The sequence below is a fragment of the Somniosus microcephalus genome, chromosome 3 (assembly GCF_052327205.1).
Source record: "Somniosus microcephalus isolate GS21.2 chromosome 3, FLI_Smic_1.0, whole genome shotgun sequence".
NCBI lineage: Eukaryota > Metazoa > Chordata > Chondrichthyes > Squaliformes > Somniosidae > Somniosus > Somniosus microcephalus.
In genome coordinates, this window is record NC_140989.1 from 145,306,324 (window position 1) to 145,317,029 (window position 10,706).

At 45.6% G+C, this 10,706-nt stretch overlaps 1 long non-coding RNA gene across 1 annotated transcript; it reads right to left on the reverse strand.

The window, feature by feature from the left end:
* Positions 1-2,599: 2,599 nt before the first annotated feature.
* LOC147121450 (uncharacterized) lies at positions 2,600-8,006 on the reverse strand. Its single transcript, XR_015077548.1, has 2 exons — positions 7,716-8,006; positions 2,600-2,813 (listed from the first exon to the last, which is right to left on the reverse strand). It is a non-coding gene; the product is annotated as an uncharacterized LOC147121450 (long non-coding RNA).
* Between the last annotated feature and the right edge of the window lie 2,700 nt (positions 8,007-10,706).

Sequence of the window (10,706 nt, forward strand, 5' to 3'; positions counted from 1 at the left end):
ACCAGGGACTATTGGATCGGTGAATGATCCCAAGCCTCTCCATCATGTCGAACTCTGCTTTCGCAGCCGCAAGCTTGCCGGGTTCGAGCCTTCTAGCCCGCGCATAAACCGGGGAGCCAGTTGTGGTGATATGATGTTCAACACCATGCTTCATGACCGAGGAGGAGAAAGTGGGCCTTGTCAGCTCCGGGAACTCTCCGAGGAGCCGAGTGAAGTCATCTGGAGGAGGGAAAGTGCACACAATAGAGCGTGCCACGGTGGTACCGTGGTAGCATGGAATCGAGTGGAAGGTGGCCGCGTTGATCAACCGGCGGTGCCGGACATCAACGAGGAGGCTATTGGCACACAGAAAATCCGCCCCTAGGATGGCCTGTGACTGTGACGAATTCCCAACAGAAGCGATGACCGCCGAAACAGACTTGGACCCACTGCTTTCGGAAAGTTTGAATCGCTGCGCCATTAACCGCTACGAGGGAAAAACGGTGGTTCCCAGCCTGCATATCGAGCTTCGATGCAGGTAGAATGCTACACTGCGCCCCGGTGTCACAAAGGAAACATCAACCCAATGGGGAATCGGTGATATAAAGAAGTTTCCCCGTAGATCCGACGGCCATCGCAACCGCGGAACACCCGTTAGACCCGGTCCTCCTTCGCCAGGAACGCTGCAGGAGCTTTGGTTTTTTTGGGGTGAAAAACTGCAGGGGGAGTGGCAGCATCATGCTTTCGCTCCAAAACGGGCGTGGTAGGAGCACCAGCCCACTGCACTGCTGGGTTACAGTGAAAATCTTATCGCCTTCGGCCGCAAGCTCGGCGCAGTGTGTAATGTCGGATCTGGCTAGGGCAGCCTGTACCTGCTCTGGCATTTGGTAGAGGAAAAGCTCCCGGAAGAGGAAGCATTCCGGTTCGGCACCCAAGAGCGTGAGCATTTGGCTCATGAGCTCAGACGGTTTGGAGTCCCCGAGGCCAGGCATCATGATGAGCCGGCGAGCACACTCTGACTTCGAGAGCCCGAAGACCTGTAGCAACCGTGCCTTTATCGTATCATACTTGCTGTCAGTAGGAGGACTACTGAGGAGGCTGATGATCCGTGAGGCAGTTGCGCTGTCGAAGGCGGAGACCACGTAGTAATAACGGGTCTGATCCGCGATGATGTTCCTGATGGCGAACTGGGCTTCAGCCTGGATAAACATAAGAACATAAGAACATAAGAAGTAGGAGCAGGAGTAGGCCATACGGCCCCTCGGGCCTGCTCCGCCATTCAATAGGATCATGGCTGATCCGAATCTAGACTCACGTCCACTTCCCTGCCCTCTCCCCGTAACCCCTAATTCCCTTATCTGCTAGGAAACTGTCGATCTCCATTTTAAATTTATTTAATGTTGCTGCTTCCGCAGCTCTCTGGGGTAGCAAATTCCATAGATTTACTACCCTCTGAGTGAAGAAATTTCTCCTCATCTCAGTTTTGAAAGGGCAGCCCCTTATTCTTAGATTATGCCCCCTAGTTCTAGTCTCACCCATCAGTGGAAACATCCTCACCGCATCCACCCGATCAAGCCCCCTCACAATCTTATATGTTTCGATAAGATCGCCTCTCATTTTTCTGAACTCCAATGAGTAGAGTCCCAACCTACTCAACCTTTCCTCATATGTCAACCCCCTCATCTCCGGAATCAACCGAGTGAACCTTCTCTGAACCGCCTCGAGAGCAAGTATATCTTTTCTTAAATATGGAAACCAAAACTGCACACAGTATTCCAGGTGTGGCCTCACCAATACCCCGTATAACTGCAGCAAGACTTCCCTGTTTTTATACTCCATCCCCCTTGCAATAAAAGCCAAGATTCCATTGGCCTTCCTGATCACCTGCTGCACCTGCATACTAACTTTTTGTGTTTCATGCACCAGGACCCCAAGATCCCTTTGTACTGTAGCACTTTGCAGTTTCTCTCCATTTAGATAATAACTTGCTCTTTGATTTTTTCTGCCAAAGTGCATAACCTCACACTTTCCAACATTATATTGCATCTGCCAAATCTCTGCCCACTCACTTAGCCTGTCTATGTCCTTTTGCAGGTTTTTTATGTCCTCCTCACTCACTGCTTTCCCTCCCATCTTTGTATCATCGGCAAACTTGGATATGTTGCACTCGGTCCCTTCCTCCAAATCATTAATATAGATTGTAAAGAGTTGGGGTCCCAGCACTGACCCCTGCGGAACACCACTAGTTACTGATTGCCAGCCCGAGAATGAACCATTTATCCCAACTCTTTGTTTTCTGTTAGATAGCCAATCTTCCACCCATGCCAGTATATTACCTCCAATCCCATGATTTCTTATCTTGATCAGTAATCTTTTGTGTGGAACCTTGTCAAATGCCTTTTGGAAGTCCAAATACACTACATCTACTGGTTCCCCTTTATCCACCCTGTATGTTACATCCTCAAAGACATCTGGTTGTTGCTCCCAGAACTGTGGCAGTTTCAGAGTCACGGCGCTCGTGTCCATGCTGGAGATCTTCCGTGAAAACTGTTCACGAAAGTCGGGGTCACCAATGTAGGAACGGAGGTTCCTAACGAAACGACTGAGTTCGACTCAGGCAATCAAAATAACGAACTTTAATGGAACAAAGCAAGTTTTAACTGGAAACTGCTGGAATACATCGAATACAGGTCTGCTCTCATTGAAGGCTCCACGAGGACTGATCCTCTGGTCTTAAAGCTGACGTCATGATGTCATCACGTTCTTCCTGCCGTTGGGGAATCATGTGACTAACGACATGACGTCATCACGTTGAAACCACGCTGTAAAGGTAACTAGACATAGTACAGTTAAACAGTGTAATTAAAGGTACAGACACAGGCAGTAACTACATTGCTGTTAAAGGAATTATGTACAACTGCTCTGAGTCCTTTGGTGGCTCCACCACACTATAATTAAGTAGAACATTGTGCAGATAAAGGAAAAACAGGGTTATTATTAATTAGAACTTTGTGTAACTGAAGCAAATAACTTGTTTTCTTAGGAGAACAGCTATTACTAATTTGCCAAACTGTAGTAGAGGATACCTGCAACAGAATTTTAAAAAAATGTATTTTTAGAATTGTTATTACCTGAAACAGCAACCACAAGGATCTGTGGACAACTAGTGGAGATGCCCGACTCTGTATCTTTGACTGTTCACTCCTGGTCAAAACCACCAGCGTGCTGTTTTCATGGAAAAACTGATGGAAGGGAGGAATGCGATCCCCAAAACACCGGTAAACATCCTGCAAATAGCAAAATACTGCAGGCGCTGGAAATCTGAAATCAGGACAGAAAACACTGGGAACACTCAACAGGTCAGGCAGCATCTGCGGAGAGAGGAAGGTTCGGGTTAACGTTTCAGTGTTCTGACGAAGGGTCATCGACCTGAAACATTAACCTTACCATCCACTCTCCACAGATGCTGCCTGACCTGCCCAGTGCTTCCAGCGTTTTCTGTTTCTTTCATTAAAAATCCTACAACTTGATTTACTCAGTAAACCAGTGATCGTTTGACATCTTTTAATGCTGAAAGCGATATTACCTCATTTATATATTTCTGTTATCCTTCTTCTTCTTAGGCAGTCCATCGGAACCGAGGATGACTTGCTTCCACATTAAAAATGAGCTCGTAGGTTACTGATTAGTCCAATGCGGGACCTACAGTCTCTGTCACAGGTGGGGCAGACGGTGGTTGAAGGGGCGGGTGGGTGGGGTGCTTGGGTTGACGTGCGCTCCTTGCGCTGCCTGTGCTTGGCTTCCGCTTGCTCCCGGCAAAGAGACTCGAGGTGTTCGCGCCTTCCCGAATGCTTCTCCTCCACTTTGTGCGGTCTTGGGCCAGGGATTCCCAGGTGTCGGTGGGGATGTTACACTTTTTCAAGGAGGCTTTGAGGGTGTCCTTGAAGCATTTCCTCTGCCCACCTGGGACTCTCTTGCCGTGCCGGAGCTCCGAGTAGAGCGCTTGTTTTGGGAGTCTCGTATCGGGCATGCGGACAATGTGACCCGTCCATCGGAGCTGATTGAGCGCGGTCAGAGCTTCGATGCTGGGGATGTTGGCCTGAGCAAGAACACTGACGTTGGTGCGCCTGTCCTGCCAATGGATTTGCAGGATCTTGTGGAGACAGCGTTGGTGGTACCTCTCCAGTGCTTTGAGGTGCCTGCTGTACATGGTCCATGTCTCTGAGGCATACAGCAGGGCAGGTATCACTGCTGCCCTGTAGACCATGAGCTTAGTGCCGGGTTTGAGGTCCAGGTCTTCAAACACTCTCTTCCTCAGGCGACCGAAGGCTGCACTGGCACACTGAAGGCGGTGTTGGACTTCGTCGTCGATGTCTGCCCTTGTTGACAGTAGGCTCCCAAGGTATGGAAAGTGGTCCACGTTGTCCAAGGCTTTGTAATGGATTTTGATAATCGGGGGGCAGCACTGTGTGGCGGGGGCAGGTTGGTAGAGGACCTTTGTCTTATGGATGTTTAGTGTAAGGCCCATGCTCTCATATGCTTCGGTGAAGGTGTTTACGATGGTTTGGAGCTCGACCTCCGAGTGAGCGCAGATGCAAGCATCGTCTGCATACTGTAATTCGATGACAGAGGATGGGACGACCTTGGATCTGAACTGGAGGCGACGGAGGTTGAACAGTTTCCCGTTTGTTCTGTAAATTAGCTCCACTCCAGTGGGGAGCTTACTGAGGGTGAGATGGAGCATTGCAGCAAGGAAGATTGAGAAGAGCGTTGGTGCGATGACACAGCCTTGCTTGACCCCGGTTTGTACGTGTATTGGGTCTGTGGTGGAACCATTGGTCAGGATCACGGCTTGCATGTCGTCGTGAAGCAGGCGGAGGATAGTGACAAACTTTTGAGGGCAGCCGAATTTGAGGAGGCATATGCACGCACTGTTCAACAATGAAGATTGTTGATTGCAAATACAAACTGATTGAGGTTGTTATTTAAGACCATGTTTTACCCTCTTCACTACTTTTAGTCAAAAGGTAGAGAGAGGAAAATGTGCTGCAAAGTTGGTAGAAAGCACTGTCGGATTCATTATCAGTGCGTAGTGCTGTTCTGTGGATTCCTACCCTTCCAAAAACAGATTGATGAACCACTTGCTGCAGTTTTGTTAAAGTCATTGATGCTGAACCTATTCATCTTTCTGCAGCTGCGGGATCAAACTGCAAAGTGAGTATTTAACTCTGGGCCAGACCTGACACAAGTGAGATTTGGAAGCGTTAAAGGAAGGGAATAGTACAGAGGAGTCTTCTGCTCAAGAGCATGTGAGTTTTGGCAGGCTTATTGCATTAGGAGAAGTAGGTCTGGGAAAATAGAGGCGCAAGATGCAGGTACTCCTCTAACGGTGTGGGCACACCATATGGCAACCGGGTTTCCTGCCTGAGGAGTGCCGCCTGGTTCATGAATACCTGCCGGTGCAGCCAACCATCTGCAATGCAATCTCAGTTATAGTGAAGGTTGCCACACTCAACAACTTCCAGGCACCTAAAAGGATACATCTCAGGAATAAACCACCTGGTTGGTGTGGCTTTTGGAAACCTGTTGCTTCCTTTTCTGCATAATGAAAGGCTGAGGGCTTCAAGGTACACTGAAAGTGAATTCATATTATTACATTTTGCAGTGCTTGTGGTGGATGTGCTTTGCTCCTACATTTGTCCTTGTGTGTTGCAAACTTCTCCTATTTTGTACCTCAGGCTACACAGAGGCAAAGAACTGCCACTGACATATGAAGCAACTGACAGGTCCTATCGGCCCTTCTAAAGGACATCTCTTCAGGATTGTCTGAGTATAGAATAATCAGCCCCTATTAGGTCTCCGAATCCTCCCTCAGGGCAGCCTGTAACCATTCTATTACAAAGTATTTCCGGCACAGAAACAGGCCATTCAGCCCAACTGGTCCATGCCAGTGTTTATGCTCCACATGAGCCTCCTGCCACCCCTCTTCATCTAACCCCATCAACATATCCTTCTATTCCTTTATCCCTCATGTGCTTATCGAGCTTCCCCTTGAATGCATCTATGCTATTCGTCTCAACTACTCCCTGTGGTAGTGAGTTCCACATTCTCACCATTCTCTGGGTAAAGAAGTTTCTCCTGAATTCCCTATTGGATTTATTTCATTGGATTAAAATTGAGTTCTCCATGCTCTGTGAAGAGCAGCAGGTGGCACACGACAGGGACAGCTTTCTGACTTTGTGTTGCCAGTGGGCAGACTCGCCTCCACCAGCCCGCCTCGGAAATTTGGGCTTGTGCTGTGCTTGATTTTCCAACCATTTTAATTAATGACCGCAAATCACCTGCAGCAGGTGGCCAACATTCCTCGGTGGACAAAGCTCCCGGCCAGCAGTGGAAAATGACCCCTTATGAGTCCATAAGCACATTTATCCATTTAGGTACTGTCGGGTAAACTTTCCACCTCTGCATAAACGAGGGTGGTAGGGGGAGGGGATCTAGCACACCACCACCACCAACACAACAACAATTTGCATTTATATAGCACCTTTAACATAGTAAAATGTCCCAATGTGCTTCACAGGAGCGTTATCAAACAAAATTTGACACCAAGCCGCAGAGGAGATATTAGGACAGATGACCGAAAGCTTGGTCAAAGAGGTAGGACTTAAGCACCATCTTTAAAGAGGAGAGAGAGGTAGAGAGGCGGAGAGGTTTAGGGAGGGAATTCCAGAGCTTAAGGCCTAGGCAGCTGAAAGCACAGCCACCAATGGTAGAGCAATTAAAATCGGGGATGCGCAAGAATCCAGAATTGGAGGAGCGCAGAGAGCTCGGGAGGTTGTCGGGCTGGAGGAGGTTACAGACATACAGAGGGGCGAGGCCATAGTGGGATTTGAAAACAAGGATGAGAATTTTAAAATTGAGGCAGTTTCATGATAAGAGCTGCCAGTGCCCCAGGTGCAGAAACAGAAAATTTGTCCTAGTATTATTATTGTATGTGCCATTAATGCGCTTCTAAACAATTGTTGTGTATGGATTTAACATATCATACAAATCATAAAGGGGTGATTACTATGATTGGTCAATCCCAGTGGGGAGTGGTACCTGGAGGGAGCACATCTGGGAAACCACATGCTGTGTACCAGCGATTTCCTGAGGTGGACTCCCCAGAAGCACCTGGCCGTGGAATCACTCATATATTCTCCATACAGCCCACGCTAATAGTTCCACTGGCTTCTCTATTCTCTGCCATTATAAAGCTACCCAGATTTCCCTTGCAAATAACTCATCTATGGTTTCCTTACATGTAGTGAGTGGTTTCTGGTCATAGGGCACATCAGCCCTTGCATGCTCTGCCCTCCTGCTGTGCATCAACCTTGCCTTTAAACATAAAATCATTGGGGATTGGGATGAGTTGATTTGGCTCAGAGATTTCTCTTGCAGTACATAAGAACATCAGTGCAGGAGTAGGCCATACAGCCTCCGAACCTGCTCCGCCATTCAATAAGATCATGGCTGATCTTCTACATCAACTCCACTTTCCCCTTTCTCCGTCCCCTCATGAAATGCATAAAGTAATTTGCATAACCCTATTTTCAATTTTAATACCTCGCTTATATTCTTACTAGCATTTCTCTCTTTCAGCAGTGAATTTGTACAGCTCTCCACTCACTCTTACTTTCCTTTATTTCCATATATGTCTTGTACTTCTACTTTATAGCAATATTCATGCGCCTTACCTTTGTGCTATAAGTCCCATGACTTCTTCACGACCTGTCGCCTGATCCACTGAATAGTTGACACTCTTTCAATGACAAATTGTTACAGATGCTGCCTCCTTAGCAGATTCGCAGAGCGGCCTCCGCATCGGAACTTTTGCTCGTGGCTCTGGGGAGTACAGTATGTGGTAAATTGCACGCTCCTCAATTGTTCTCTACAAAATTTGCGTCTTCCACAGCTCCTTTAATGACATTTATACAGTGTTTTAAAACGCATTAAAGCCTCATTATTGCAAGTGCTCACTAACTGGCTTCTTTTATTGGTAACAAAAACTGTGTTCTCAGGAAACATATGTTTTAAAACCACGTGTTCTTGTACTTTCATTAGTGGGTTCAAAATTCCAACAACAAAATAATTGGTCATCTCTGCTCTTTTTTCCACAAAAGTCAAATCTGGCTCTAATACCATTTCAAAATAAACTGCTGACTTGACAAACGAGTAGGCCCTGTGGCTTCTTTAATGTACCCGATAAATTTAGTTTGCATTAGCAGCATCCATCAATTCAGAACTGAGATCATCTGGTAAGATCTCAACTTCAACAGCATCCATTTAGTAAGGGCTGAAATCAGGTGAGCGGCAAAAAGGATTTCCGTACTGAGTGAAGCTTTCGTTCAAATTGCATATTAACAAGGTAATGGAAAGAATTTTAAAAGATGTGGAAACGAAAACAATGCAATAAACTCATTAGAAGCACATCAATAATGGCCTGCAGTTGGTGTATTTTGTCCCATTTTGGCAAATGATATTGATGCTCTAGAGAAGGTTAAAAGGAGGGCAATCAGAACATTACCAAGTCTAAAGGCTCTTAGTTATGAACATAGGCTCCAAGAGTTTGGGCTGTTTGCTTTACTAAAATAAAGGCTTAAAGGGGACATGATTGACACTTTTAAAATGATGATGGTATTAGGAACATAGGAACAGGAGGAGGCCATTCAGCCCCTTGAGCCTGTTCCGCCATTCAATTAGATCATGACTGATCTGTACCTTAACCCCATCTACCTGCCTTGGTTCTGTAACCCTTAATACCCTTGCCTAACAAAAATCTATCAATCTCAATTTTGAAATTTTCAATTGACCCCCAGCCTCAACAGCTTTTTGGGAGAAAGAGTTTCAGATTTCCACTGCCCTTTGTGTGAAGAAGTGCTTCCTGACATCACCCTTGAACGGCCTAGCTCTAATTTTAAGGTTATGCCCCCTTGTTCTGGACTCTCCCACCAGAGGAAGTAGTTTCTCGCTATCTACTCTCTCAAATCCTTTAATCATTTTAAATGCTTCAATTAGATCACCCCTTAATCTTCTATATTCAAGGGAAATATTGGACATAGTCAGATTGATTAGGTTATTTGAGTTGGTTAGGGATGTAGAATCAGAGATCATCATACATATAAAATACAAAGACAAAGAGCTAGGTTAGATGCCAGGAAGTATTTTTACAGAAAATAATCACCCTCTGGAACAGCCTTCCTAAATTTGTAGTGGGTATGGGAATTTGACAAGTCCCACCAAAATAGATTCTCTGGTCACTTACCTTATTGCTGTTTGTCGGACCTTGCTGTGCGCAAATTGGCTGCCGCATTTACCTACATTACCACAGTGACTACATTTCAAAATTTCTTCTCTGGTTGTGAAACATTTTGGGACACCCTAGGGAAGTGAAGGGCGCTATATAAATGCAAATCCTTTCTTTTGTAAAGGAAATTTTAAATTATAGGGAGTGAGTTCTTCTTTCATTGCGATTATGAGAAGTTATGGCAACTGCAGTGTCCTGGAACTTTGCTTATCTAAGGGAGCCAAAGAGGAATTTCTCAGAGTTTTCTCCTGAATTGATTGCAGTTTCCACACACCACAACCCCCCCCCACCCACCGCCACCCCCCTCCTCGCCTCACCCCACACACACACTTTTTTATGTCTCCAGCAGATAGTATGGTTAGGGAATGTGCCAGTGGTGTGTGTGGGTAGACCATGACTGGGTGGGGTGGGCTTAATGGGCCTATCCAACATTTTTTATATGTTTGTATGTAATCAATTTTTCTTATTTATTTAGAGTATCCCTCCCATTAACACTCCCAGCACAAAATTACCACTGGTCTTCCCTCCAACACAGGAAGAATAGGTAAGAATTTTTTGATTTCTTCTTATATTTAAAACATAATAGGATATAATTTCCGATCAGCAAACTTCACATATACTTAAAAGTTTGCTCTTTTTAGACAAGCATGAATCCATTTATTTCAAATTATTTTAAATGTGTTAACACACAAATAAGGGTAGTCCCCATAGGAAAATAGTAGGAGCTCGTTATGTACTCCTGTGTGAACTTCATCAATTGGAAAATATACTCCTGTGTTCCAAACAATATGATCAACTAAAATACTGTTAAAGGGGTAAAAGTTCCGATGCACCTGCTCCTGGACACATGCTGGGAGTGCATATCGTAGCATTGCCACTCTCAAACCATGATTGTCCATCCAAATGGATTAAAAATTGTGGGTTGGGAATTTTGCGATATATGCTCTCAGAGTGCGGGTCCATCTGAGTTCCCTTCCCCTCCTCCCCATAGGTTGTAGACTAAAGGATTGCTCCGCTTCAACTAACTAAGCCCCATGGAGATAATCACTACCATCAAACCCCATACTGATGTGGCAATAGCAGGCTGAGAAACTGCAATAATGTTGTTAATATTTAAAAGGGGTGTCGCCTTCATGATGGAGTGCTTCGTAAACATTCTTTCTGCTCTTTCTAAAGACACAAATTGCATCAAAACACACCGTTGCATCATTCGCAGGTGACATCAGCATGCCAGAAAAAGCACAGCTTCTCCACTACTTCAAACAGCAAAATGTTTGCTGTCAACTCTTTATTGTAACAGTGCCCTTTTAGATACTTAAGCAACATCATCATAATTTACAATCATGATCTTCAGAGTTCAGGAAGTTACTTGGCATTAAAT